The sequence below is a fragment of the Amaranthus tricolor genome, chromosome 7 (assembly GCF_026212465.1).
Source record: "Amaranthus tricolor cultivar Red isolate AtriRed21 chromosome 7, ASM2621246v1, whole genome shotgun sequence".
NCBI lineage: Eukaryota > Viridiplantae > Streptophyta > Magnoliopsida > Caryophyllales > Amaranthaceae > Amaranthus > Amaranthus tricolor.
This window is the reverse complement of record NC_080053.1, coordinates 24,652,694-24,665,421: the sequence shown is the minus strand read 5'-3', so window position 1 is coordinate 24,665,421 and position 12,728 is coordinate 24,652,694.

The following is a 12,728-nucleotide window of genomic DNA, read 5'->3' as shown; positions in this document are numbered from 1 at the left end:
AAAAGCTTTATATGGTTTTAGTATTAAATGTAATTTAAATATTGAATTAATTTGCAAACAAATTTGACATGAATTCATAGATTTGAAAATGACCTAATTCAATAAAATAATCAACTCAAAATAGTTTAAATATCAACTAAAAAAACAAACTGAATTGACCTATTTAACAATTCTAGTTTAGAAGAATTATAAGCCCTTTATCTTTGCCTTGTTTATTGTTGTGCATTTTTATTTCTTTGGTTTATGTTGTTAGCCTTATTCGTTTTATCTTGTCTTTTCTTGCTATACGTCTTATCTCATTTTGTTTTCATTTGCAAGTCTTTCTCAAGTTGTGGGTCTTATTGACCGCAATCTCCTTGTCACTTTCGCTAAGGATTTGATCTGTCGTCTTGTATTCCTTCCCATACCATATTCTAACTATGAGTTAGATACAATTATGATAATAATTCAAAATAGTAATAACAAAATCAAAAAACTAAAATTATTATCACCATCTTTAAATACCTAAATAAAAGACAAAAAAAGGGTTGAAGTTGATAAGTACTTTTGTACAAGATTTATAAAGAAAAACATTCCAATTTAGAAGCAACTATAAAGGATAGAGGAGTGAAGTAAAAGTCTTAGAGTGATTGATGACTTATCGCATTTTTTCTAATGGCTAAAGCCTAAATGTTACGTTTTAAAGGAAGTAGACGAATGATACTGGAAAATTTTAAAGCTAGCATCACTCCCACTTTAGTTATAATTTACTTGAGGTTTAAGCAAGGTGCTATATCTTTCGTCTTTAGTAAGGATTTTTACTCATTAATTGAATTTTATTAATTAAAATTGATTTTTATTGATTAAAATTGATATTTACCGATCATAACTAATTAAAATTGATATTTACTAATTGTAAATGATTTTTTGTTATAAATTATAATTGAATTTTACTAATTATAACTAATTTTTACTGATTGCAATTAATTATAACTTATTTTTACTGATTATTTATCTATCGATCTTTTGAGGAGAATTAAATAGAACCTAACATATTGTTGCTTTTGAGGGGAAAATCTTGAAACATATTTTTTGTTCGTCTTTGATTTTTACAAACATTTAAATTTGATTACTTCATTAAAACGAGTTGAAAATTTGTGAAGAAAAATAATTGAAAAGTTGATAGATTATTCCAAATTCAAGATTATGAATACTTTGTGGGTGTTTGGTATAAGAACATAAAATATAATGGAAAGGGAAATAATAAAGAGAAGGGTAAGGATATGGATTGTAGTTGTATATTGTTTGGTATAAAAATATAAGGGCAACACTTATTTGATCATAGAAAGTAAATTTGTTACTTGGCATAAATGAGTGATAAGAATATAAGGGTATCCATTAATCTCAAGAAAATGATTGGATTAACCTAATAATTATACTAAACAAAAAATATAGAATAATAGTAATTGTCATGGTATTGTTTACTCAATTATTTTATTTATTTATTAATTAGCATCATATTACTAAAATACCCTTTGACCTTTCCGGGTTGACTTTGACTTTTGGTCAATGGGCTTTCTGCTGGACTTCCCATCTTCCTTGGAGGGCTCATGGGATTTTTACCTTCAGAATACTTAACTTCCCTGTCATCTATCTTCTTTGGCCATCCTCCTTTTAAGGAGAATAACTGCCCACCACCTTCCACTCTTCAATCATGCTTGGCTCTCCTTGTTTCAAGAAGAATAACTGTCCATTCTTCCCATGACCAGTCCACCTCCCATTACTCCCACTACTCCCATGATAGTTCACTTCTTCTGCAACTTCCCTTCCTCACCATTATAAATAGGGGCTACCATCAAGGAGGGAGGATCATCTGAAAAATAACCCTCTTAAGCATCCTTGCTCATACTCCACTTCATTAGCATACCAACACTCCAATAATATCACCCACTGCATCTTTTTGTATTCATTCTGTAATCACTTACTCCATATTCTCATATCCACGTTCTAACTTGAGCGTCGGAGGGGTTTTTCCGGGAGATCACCCCCCGGACAAGGCTAACGTGTTGTGTTGCAGGAATTCAGGTCGCTTCCTCTCATAAGTCGCTTCTCTTGATCACACTTCTACTTATCTCCAGGTATTTCAAGTGTATCCCACTTCCTCGTTTCATTACCGAAACAGTTTGGCGCCGTCTGTGGGGATAGTACAAGAAGTCATGGCTCCCAAGAAGAACCCGACTCAAACCGCCACCGTGCATAGCACAGATACAGACACTTCAGCGGGTCAAGCTAATAATCAAGCCGTGACTCGCCGTGATCTGGACATGCTAGCGCGAAATCTCACGGCCGCGTTCTCTGAACAACTCCGCGCCGTCATAAACAATACCCCTACTCAACAACGAGTACTGGAAGACATGGCGAACCAAATAAAGAACTTAGAGGAACGAATCGAGCCCCGTCAAGAGATACCAAAATCTCATGAATCTCAAGATGGGAACTCGAGGACTTCCCATTCCAGTAGACGCAATAAAAATAGGCGGGAAAGGTCCAGAACTTACCCGCACCATAGCAAGACAGATACACGAGATGGCGAATCCAAAACCGCCACTCCAGATGCCCGAACCTTCCTAGAGAGCAAAAAGCGAAAGACGTCTGAGAGCGTCCAATCCCTGGTAGATAAAAGAAGGGAGGAAAGGAAGAAGGCGCAACTCGCGGGGTCTAGCCGTCCCCTCACTCCCACCTCCATACCGCGGAATGAGGCCGACAAGAGTGTCCTTCCTGAAGAGCCCATATCATTAGTCTCTCCCCTGGCCATGGAGATACTGAATACTCCCAATCCCGGGAAAATAAAGGTACCGAACATGGCTGCTTTCGATGGCACGTCATGCCCGCAGGAGCACCTGACGGCGTATAAGAATCTTATATTGTTGTACACCACCAACTCATCGTTATGGTGTAAGTTCTTTCCAACTACTCTTACAGGAGTAGCTTTGACGTGGTACACCTCCCTTCCCGGAGGAAGCATCCACAACTTTGCCCAACTAGAGGGCAAGTTCTTGGGCCACTTTATAGCCTCAAGAAGGTAGGAGAAATCAAACTTCCACCTGCTTAGTGTCACTCAATTGGAAGGAGAGTCCATATCCTCATATCTTAAGAAGTTCCATGAGGCAGTGCTGGAAGTGACTGATTTGGAGGAGTCGGTTGCCCTAAACGCCCTAATCAACGGAATGAAGGCCCAACGGCTGAAGTTCCAGTTGGTTGAAAGTCAAGTAAAGACGTACGCAGAGGCCATGAAACAATGCCAAAGTTATGTCACGGCCTCAGAGATATGTCAAGCACATGATCCGAAAAGGCGAAAATTTGAGAAAAAAGATGTCGGGCCCCCCCATCAATCCTCACGAAACAGGGAGGAGCATTCTTCGAGGAGAGAGAAGAATTACATGCCGCGTCGTCCTACACCGCCATCTGATATGGGACCTCCACGAGCCCGACACGTGTATGTTACAGAAGGAGAAACTAGGACGCGGAATCTGGGAGATGGAGGAAACGACCCCATATTCAATCGAAACAGGAGGGACATTTTCTTCGCTGTTCGAGATCAATTGCCAGCTCCACCTCCAATTACCACCCCCTCTGATAGGCGCAACTATAATCTGTGGTGTGATTACCACAAAGAGCACGGCCATACTCTGGCACAATGCCGCGAACTAAAGCGCATCTTGCATCAGTTGGCTGACGAGGGAAAACTGTCCAGGTTCCTCAACAGGAGGGATTATGATGCTGGAAGAGAAGGGGAAAGGAGGCCATGGCAACAGAAACGCCGATCCCCCAAGAGGAACGAAGCCAGACGCGAAAGTTCCGACACTCAAGGAACTATCAACATGATTTTTGGGGGATACACTGAGGAATATCCCACTATCCGCGCGGCAAAAAACAGCGTCCACACTTTGCTGAAAGGACCTCCCATGGCCGCATCTAAGGGACCGGTCATGAAGTTCGATGCCACGACCTCCCAACCGCTGCAACAACCCCATACCGACCCCCTGGTGGTCACTCTTAAAATCGGGCAAATGAAAGTCAGACGGGTGCTGGTAGATACGGGAAGCACGGCTGATCTTATTACAATGGAGTGCTTGAGAAAGATGAAGTTCGAGGAAAAGCACTTACAACCCCTAGACAAACCACTGATTGGGTTTGGAGGGAGTCAGGTCATTCCGTTGGGCACGATCATTCTCCCCGTACGGGTAGGGGAGAGAAGTGAAAGCCGGACCATGCCCATACGGTTCACAGTGGTAGATCTCAACTTCCCCTACAATGCTATCATGGGGCTCCCACTCATTAATAAGATCAAGGCAGCAATCTTTCCCCATCAACTCTTGCTGCAATTCGAGACAGATAATGGACAAGTTGGCATTCTCAAGGGAGACCAAGTGACGGCTCGCCAATGCCTCGTCAACACCCTGAAGCGCGGGTCTTCCGAGACACCTGCAAAAAGAAAAAGGGAAGACAATGCCCCAGCTGTCATGAGCGTGTACAAGGAAAATACCAGCACGCATGAAAGGCCTCGCCCCATAGAACGATACGAGGAAGTAGACATGTTCGAGGGGAAACAAATCAAGGTAGGGAAAGATCTTCCTAGCACGGTCAAACAGGACATAGTGGCCACCATTGCTGAGTTCCGCGACGTCTTTGCTTTTTGCACGGAAGAAATGCCTGGCATCCCTACCAGTGTCGCGTGTCATAAACTTGACATCAAACCAGGCTATAAACCCATAAAACAAAAGCTACGACATCAAGGAAGAGACCGGACTGAGGCCGCCAAGGAGGAAGTCGAGAAGTTGTTGAGAGCCAGATTTATTAAAGAATGCAAATACTCTGAGTGGCTATCCAACGTTGTCCTGGTGAAAAAACCGAATGGCAAGTGGAGGATGTGCGTCGACTTCACGGACCTGAATAAGGCATGCCCTAAAGACGATTACCCACTTCCAAAGATAGATCATCTGGTGGATTCTACAGCAGGCCATGCATTATTAAGCTTCATGGATGCCAATGCCGGCTATCATCAGATTCCGTTGGCAATTGAAGACCAACCTCACACGGCCTTCATTACCAGCATGGGAGTCTATTGCTACAAGGTTATGCCCTTCGGATTAAAAAACGCGGGGGCAACTTATCAAAGGATGGTCAACAAGGTCTTCCAATCTCAGATTGGACGGAATTTAGAAGTATATGTAGATGACATGATCACAAAAAGCAAACAAGCAAGTCAGCACGCCGCAGACTTACGAGAGACGTTCCTTACCCTTCGAAAGCACCAAATGAAACTCAATCCTGACAAGTGTGTGTTTGGAGTTACCGGAGGGAAGTGCCTTGGCTTCCTGGTAGACGAGCGAGGCATTGAAGCAAATCCTGATAAGATCCGGGCTATACAGAACATGAGATCCCCCACCTCAGTAAAAGAAGTACAAAAGCTCACGGGGTGCGTGGCTGCTCTTGGAAGATTCCTTTCCAAGTCCGCGGATAAATGTTCACCCTTCTTTAAAACAATAAACAACAGAAGTTCGAGTGGACAGCAGAAGCAGAAGAGTCCTTCCGCCAACTTAAAGAGCACCTGTCCACCTTGCCAAAAATAGTTTCGCCCATCAAAGGGGAGAAGCTAGTCCTATATGTCTCTGTCTCCGAATATTCGTTATCCGGAGTACTGGTTGCGGAAAGGGAAAAGAAACAGCTTCCTATATACTATGTAAGTCATGCATTCCGTGGCTCGGAGGGAAACTACGGTGAAGTCGAAAAAGTCATATTCGCAATCGTCATGGCAAGCAGGAAATTGAAGCCCTACTTTCAATCCCACCAGATCATCGTCCGGACTGATCAACCTTTGAAAAAGATTCTGGAAGGGAAAAACAAGTCAAGCCGCGTCACAGATTGGGCAAACCAGCTGGCGGATTTCGGCATCGAATATGAGCCTCGAACAGCAATCAAAGCCCAAGCTCTGGCTGACTTCATTGCTGAAAGCACTCTCCCCTATCATCTTGAACCCAATCAGGAATGGAAGTTGTATGTAGATGGGTCCTCTACCCAATCAGCAAGTGGGGCTGGACTCCTCATTGTGTCTTTCGCCGGGGTCCGTATGGAAAGGGCGGTCAGGTTCGAGTTCGCAGCATCCAACAACGAGGCCGAATATGAAGCATTATTGATGGGACTGAGAATTTGCTACGAAACGGGAGCCAAAAAATTGTCCGCCTTCTCTGACTCCCAATTGATTGTTGAACAAGTGAACGGGGAATTCGAAGCTAAAGATGACAGCATGAAAATGTACCTGCAGCAAGTAAAGGAATTTGTTCAAAAATTCGACAAGTTCACGTTGGAGCACATTCCAAGATCCCAGAATGCCCAGGCTGATTCCCTGGCAAAGCTTGCCAGCTCAGCAGAAACATCCGCGGCTCGAGACATAATCTGGGAAGTGCTTCCTAACCCCAGCATCAACTTCATGGTCGATACCATCGACAGATCAGAAACATGGATGGAGCCATACATCGAATATTTGCGGAATCAGACGCTTCCCCAAGATGAATGTCAGGCCAAAATGCTCCGGAAGAAAGCCAGATGGTTCGAACTCCACGAAGGAACGCTCTACAAGAAGTCATATACACACCCCCTCCTGAAATGCGTATCCCCTGAAGAAGGAAACTATATCCTCCGCGAAATACACGAAGGTGGATGCGGTATACACCAAGGAGTACGAACTGTCATTGGGAAAGTCCTTAGAAGTGGATATTATTGGCCCTCACTCCGAGAAGACGCGGAGTATTTGATCAAAAGATGTCCTGAATGTCAGTACCACTCAAAGATAGGAAGGAAGCCATCTAATTACTTGACCGCCATGCACGCCGTCCTGCCTTTCGACAAGTGGGGCATGGACCTCCTTGGCCCCTTCCCTCCGGCAAAAGGGCAACGCAAATTCATCATTGTGGCCATTGATTATTTCACAAAATATGTAGAGGCGGAAGCCCTTAGCTCAATCACGGACAAACAAGTCTGTCAGTTTATATGGCGGAATATCATCACAAGGTACGGCATCCCCCGGGTGATCATAACAGATAATGGAAGGCAGTTCGTCAGCAAGAACACCATCGAGTACTGCGACAAGTTTAAAATCCAAATCAGATTCAGTTCAGTGTCCAGGCCGCAAACTAATGGTCAAGTAGAGTCCGCGAACAAAGAGATCCTGAATGGCATTAAGAAGAAGATAGAGGGGGTCAAAGGTAATTGGGATGAAGAACTACCAGGCATCTTATGGGCAAGTCGAACAACCATCAAAGACGCAACGGGGCATACACCTTTCTCTTTAGTATACGGATCTAAAGCCGTGCTCCCAGTTGAAATAGGCGTACCCTCTACAAGGGTCACCTACTACTCGCACGACGAAAATGAGGAAGGAAAAAGAGCAAACTTAGATCTGCTGCCAGAGACAAGAGGAAACGCAATGCTGAGATCAATAGCACAAAAACAAAAGATGATCCGTAGCTTCAATCGCCACGTCAAAACCAGACGCATTCAAATTGGTGATTTGGTCTTCCGAAAAATAGAAGCTACGGGAAAGATTGTGGAGAAAGGAAAGTTAGGGGCCAACTGGGACGGACCTTTCAAAGTCACCCACGTCATCAAACCAGGAACTTTCGAACTAGAAGACATGAATAGGAAGAAACTACCCCGACCATGGAATGGAGACCATTTGAAAAAATTCTTCATTTAATAAAATTTGCAAGGGGCAATCGGTAAGCACCAGCATAAACAACCTCATCAGTGACAGACTCATCAGTACCAATCCGCGACTACAGTCGTTCCGCAACATAGTTGCGTTGTAATTCAAAATTACTTCAATCATCGCTTGTATCCTTATCAATCATTAATAAACAGGTTTTTATTTTCAGATCATCCGGCTCTTATGTTCGCAAATATTTAGTAAAATTCTGTTGCAAATCTTATTAAATCAGTAATATCCATAAGTCGGACCCCCTGAGAGGGGTCCCATTATCAAATTATTCTGTCACTAACGAACTTGTGATACCTATAAGTCGGACCCCCAGTTTGGGGTCCCTGAGTTCAAAATATTCTAAGTTTCTCGCAATGATGTTTCCCAACCGAGACATCGATAAGTCAGACCCCCAGTTTGGGGTCCCTAGAGTCCAAAATATTCTAAGTTTTTCACAATGATGTTTTCTAACCGGGACATCGATAAGTCGGACCCCCAGTTTGGGGTCCCTGAGTTCAAAATATTCTAAGTTTCTCGCAATGATGTTTCCCAATCGGGACATCGATAAGTCAGACCCCCAGTTTGGGGTCCCTGAGTTCAAAAAATCCCAAGTCTCCCACTAAGATACCCCCCAACCGGGACATCGACAAGTCGGACCCCCTTACTGGGGTCTAAGGGCTGAAAATATTCTAAGTACAAAATCTCCTTGATGTCGCCTGCGCGTGACATCGACAAATCACGCCCTCTGCTAATACGATTAAGCAATATTCCACGGCCTCAGACGAGAGAAGCCACGGACAAAAGCATGGATACCACGAATAAACTCCATAATCAGGAATATATATACATCAAAATATTCAAAATACAGAGTTGAATGTTTGCAAAAATCAAATTACAAAATTGTAAATCTATACATTCTCCAAAAAAGCCTCGACGTCTTGATCCGGCGGCAGAGGAGACCCGATCCTTCCCTCTTCAAGACTGGGGGTGAAGCTTACATAATCTTCAACGTTAAACGGCTCCACCCCGATCTCGGACAGCTCTCGGGACAAGCCCTGGAGGTTCCTACCTTCGTCAATAATAAGATTCGATAGATCAAGGCACAAAACCTCCAGGTTGGAGAGCGTCAAGTTTTCCGGGACATCTGACGCCGGAGGAGAAGAGAGAGCCAGCTGATCCAAGTCGAGACATAAAGCCTCCCTCTCAGCCTCAGCATCCATCCTTTCGGACCAGGCTCTCTTTTCTTCCGCATCCCAGACAGCATCGACCAGTACCGCCGACTCCCCGTCCAAGACAGGAGCAAGGTTGGACAAGGCTTCACTCCCCTTATGATCAGCAGTTTGCTGAAGGGAGGTAAAATCCATGCCCAACTCTGCGGCAGCCAAACGATACTTTTCGTCACTGATCAGGGTTCCGGCTTTCACCATCTCCGCCGTCAGATCTCCAAGAAACTTCGACGCTTCCGGCTCATCCGAAAGAAGCCAATCTCGAGCTATCCGGGCCTTCCTGGTTAAGCACAGTTTATACACCTTAGCCGCGGATAGGATCATCTTGAAGTGGGCAGAATCAGTCGATACTTGCTGCATAAGTTGCTGGTTCTGATGAACGAGCTTGGCATGGGTATCCATCAGCAAGCCGACTTCATGGCCGAGGCTCGCAGACCTGGTGGAAGCAGCATCTAAGTTCTCGACGGTCTGGTCCAGCTGCTTCCTTGCCCTTTCCCGCCATTGTTCGGTCCTGACCAAGCGTTCTTTCAGCTCAGAACACTTGGCCAGTTTCTCTTTTAGGCCCGGCAGGTCCTCCCGCAATTTTGATAATTCGTCATTCAGCTCCTCACAGCGGGAGGTAAGGGCGGCCATGGTTTCCTGGTCTGCGGCACTTTGACGGTTTGCATCGAGCTCAAAAGCCAACCGTATGAACGCCTGCAAAAGAACGGCTACTAAAGAAATCCGGAAACCAAGTAATCACACCACTAAGCATAAAAAGTCATTACCTCTGCCGCCGAAGCTTGTGCCTGACGCACCCTATCACGGGGAGGCATGGACTCTAGTAGGTCGACGTCCACCTTGCTGATTAAGTTGGACGTCGCCCTGTTAAAACGAACAATTAAGCCCTTATGCCCCAACTCCGGAAAGGGTGTCTCGTGTCGAAAAGGGGAAACTTCCCGACGACGATAAACCTCAGCAAACTGCGATGAGGGAGCCGCGGAAGACTCCCCCACCTTCTCCTTCCCCTTGTTTGAAGCTGGCCGTGGAGAGTCCAAAGGGGGCGACGCCTCCTCATCAACCGACCTTATGCGGAGAGGTACGGCCGTAGGGATCGTACCCACAGAGGGCCTCTTGGCCGAGCTCTCCTTGTGGGAAGAAGAATCCCGCTTCCTCTTCTTCTTCCCACTCTTTTTCACCCCCCTCGTCTGTGGAGGAATCACCCTCTCAGATTCATCGGGGATGTGAATTTGTTTTCTCTCCTCGAGAAGTCGGAGAGCCTCTTGCTCTGAGGGCACGTCCTCCAGACCCTTCTCTACAGTCGCCGAGTCCTACAAAAGAAAAAGTTAGGAAGAATCAACAGAAGTCTTTCATAACGAAGAACTTTGTGAAGTTATACCTTCGAAGGAAGGGGAAGAGGCTTATCCTCGGGTCGCTGGATGGCCCCTTGAGCAAGTCTCAGAACGCTGAATTTCTTCATCAGCTCCGAATTCTTCGCTCGAAGATTCTCCTTGGCTATCCCTGTAAAACCGCGAGTTAGAAACAGTTAAACATGTCATAGAAAAGAGAAGGAAGAAACCCGGCAACTCTTACTCCGATCGATAGCCAAGCTGATGCCAAATGATGAGAGGAGGTTCTCGTTCTCCAACTCAGGACGACCGGGTATCCAATTAAGTTGGACGTTCATTGGTTTCCTTCCCAATTGAACGTCCATCTTTGCATATTCAATGATCACCGCGTCACTAAAAGAACACTGCGGGATCCCATTATTAAAACCCGCGAGGTTGGGTTTAATGTCAAAAGAGGTCTTGATATTCCATCCCTCTGAGTTATATAAAAATGCAAATTTCGTCCTATACCCCTTCTGGTTATCGGGGAGGTCTTGGACTATCTTCAGTCCTCGACGGTGTGTAAAAGTAATCCAGCCACAGCCGTATGATTGCGAATTACATAGGCGGGCTCTGAATATATATCTAAAAGCTGTGAGTGTTGGTGGCACGGCCAAAACTTTGCATAAGATCAAAAAGGCCACCATACAACCCCAGGCGTTTGGGTATAACTCGGGCACTGAAATGTTCAAAAACTCTAACACCTCCCTAAAAAACGGGTGAAGAGGAAATCTAAGCCCTAATTCAAAAGAAGGAAAGTATACAGCTATACAATGTGGGGGAGGAAACCTAACGGTGTCATAATTCCCCGGGGTAATAATGTTTATATTGTCCTTCAAACCCCATTTTTGAGAGATGGCCTCCCGACGGTTGTCTAGATCTCTTTTGGTCTGTAAATCAATGAAGTAGTTTAGGGGCCCGCCGTTTGGAATGTAGAACGGAGGAGGAACTGGCGCTGCACTCTCCCTTCCAGAAGACTCGGCTGATCCTTCAAGGTTTTCCATATCTACATACAATAACCCTTCTAGGTCAGGATTTATTCGCGGCAAGTAATTTGGAAAGAAAGCAATGCTCACTTCCCAAGGAGCAGTTTTCATAATCTCCGGAGGGTATATAGGGGATACAGACGACTCATCCCCAGCTTTTATCGGTTCATAATGGGGGGTAATTCTCACCGAACTACTTTCATCCGAGTCATTCATTGGTAACCCCTTTTTATTAAGACGCCTACGTACTATCAAAGGAGTTTCCGGCAAGTTAGTAGGGTTGGTGTCTGAGTTAGCTATAGTCTCTTGAGTAGTCGCGACATCCATGTTAATAATAAAGTAGTAGTCGAAACTTGTAAAGAATAGAGACTAAATTCATAAACAAATTCAAAGTTCTAGGCTAACATTCAAGAACAGTTTGAAGAATAACTTGAAGAAATTCGAAAAATCTGGGAAAAGTTTGAATACCTTAAAAAGAAATTTGAAGATTTGTCAGAAACTTGATGAAGATCTGTCAGAAACCTTGAAGATCTTCGAAGGATTTGTCAGAAGTTTGAAGGAGGGATGAAGATTGTCCGAGTGTTTCTCTCTACTTTCTCTTTCTTGCAATTTGAAGATTTGAGGGAGTTAATGAAGATTAGGTGAAATGGAACTATTCCAACTACCCTATTTATTGCAGCAATAAATGCTTCACTTGGGACTTGAGCACTCGAACGAAAGGGTGGAATTCCGGAGGAAAGCTGGGAAGTCGATAAGTCGGACTCCCAATAAGGGGAAGACAGATTTTTCTTAAGTGTTTAGTAATGACCGTGAAGTCTATTAGTCGGACCCTAGCTGAAAGGGTAATGTTGCGAAATTTTTCTAAGTGTTAATTCTTGAATATAGCCGGAAGGTCGAAAAGTCGGACCCCCAATTAGAGAGGAACGTCATAAATTTGTTTGAGTGTCAAAGCCATCCAACCGGTGGGTCGACAAGTCAGACCCCCAGGGAGGGGTGGAGCAGATAATTATTCAAGTCCTTTAGCACTCGAATATGTCCGGAGAGTCGATAAGTCGGACCCTAAACTGAACCTCCAGAAAGGAAAATCATTTTAAGTATAGAGATTACCCATTCAACCGTCCGACTTATGGACACGGCGGGTGAAATGTGATGGAAGGAAATATGAAAATATCTCAAGGGCGAAGGAAATCCGTGTGGTCAATAAGTCGGACTCCTTGGTGCACTCAGTCATGATGTAGAAATTCTAAGTATGAGAGAAGTCCCATGTTTCAGTATGATTGAAGACACGGGTCTGCGAGCTGGTTCCCCGTCATAAAAGAGGAGGGGTGAAAAGTAAAGTGGCTGATTCCCATATTCATCCGTGTGGTCGATAAGTCGGACCCCCAAATGACCCTAGTCCAGGTGAAAAATTCTA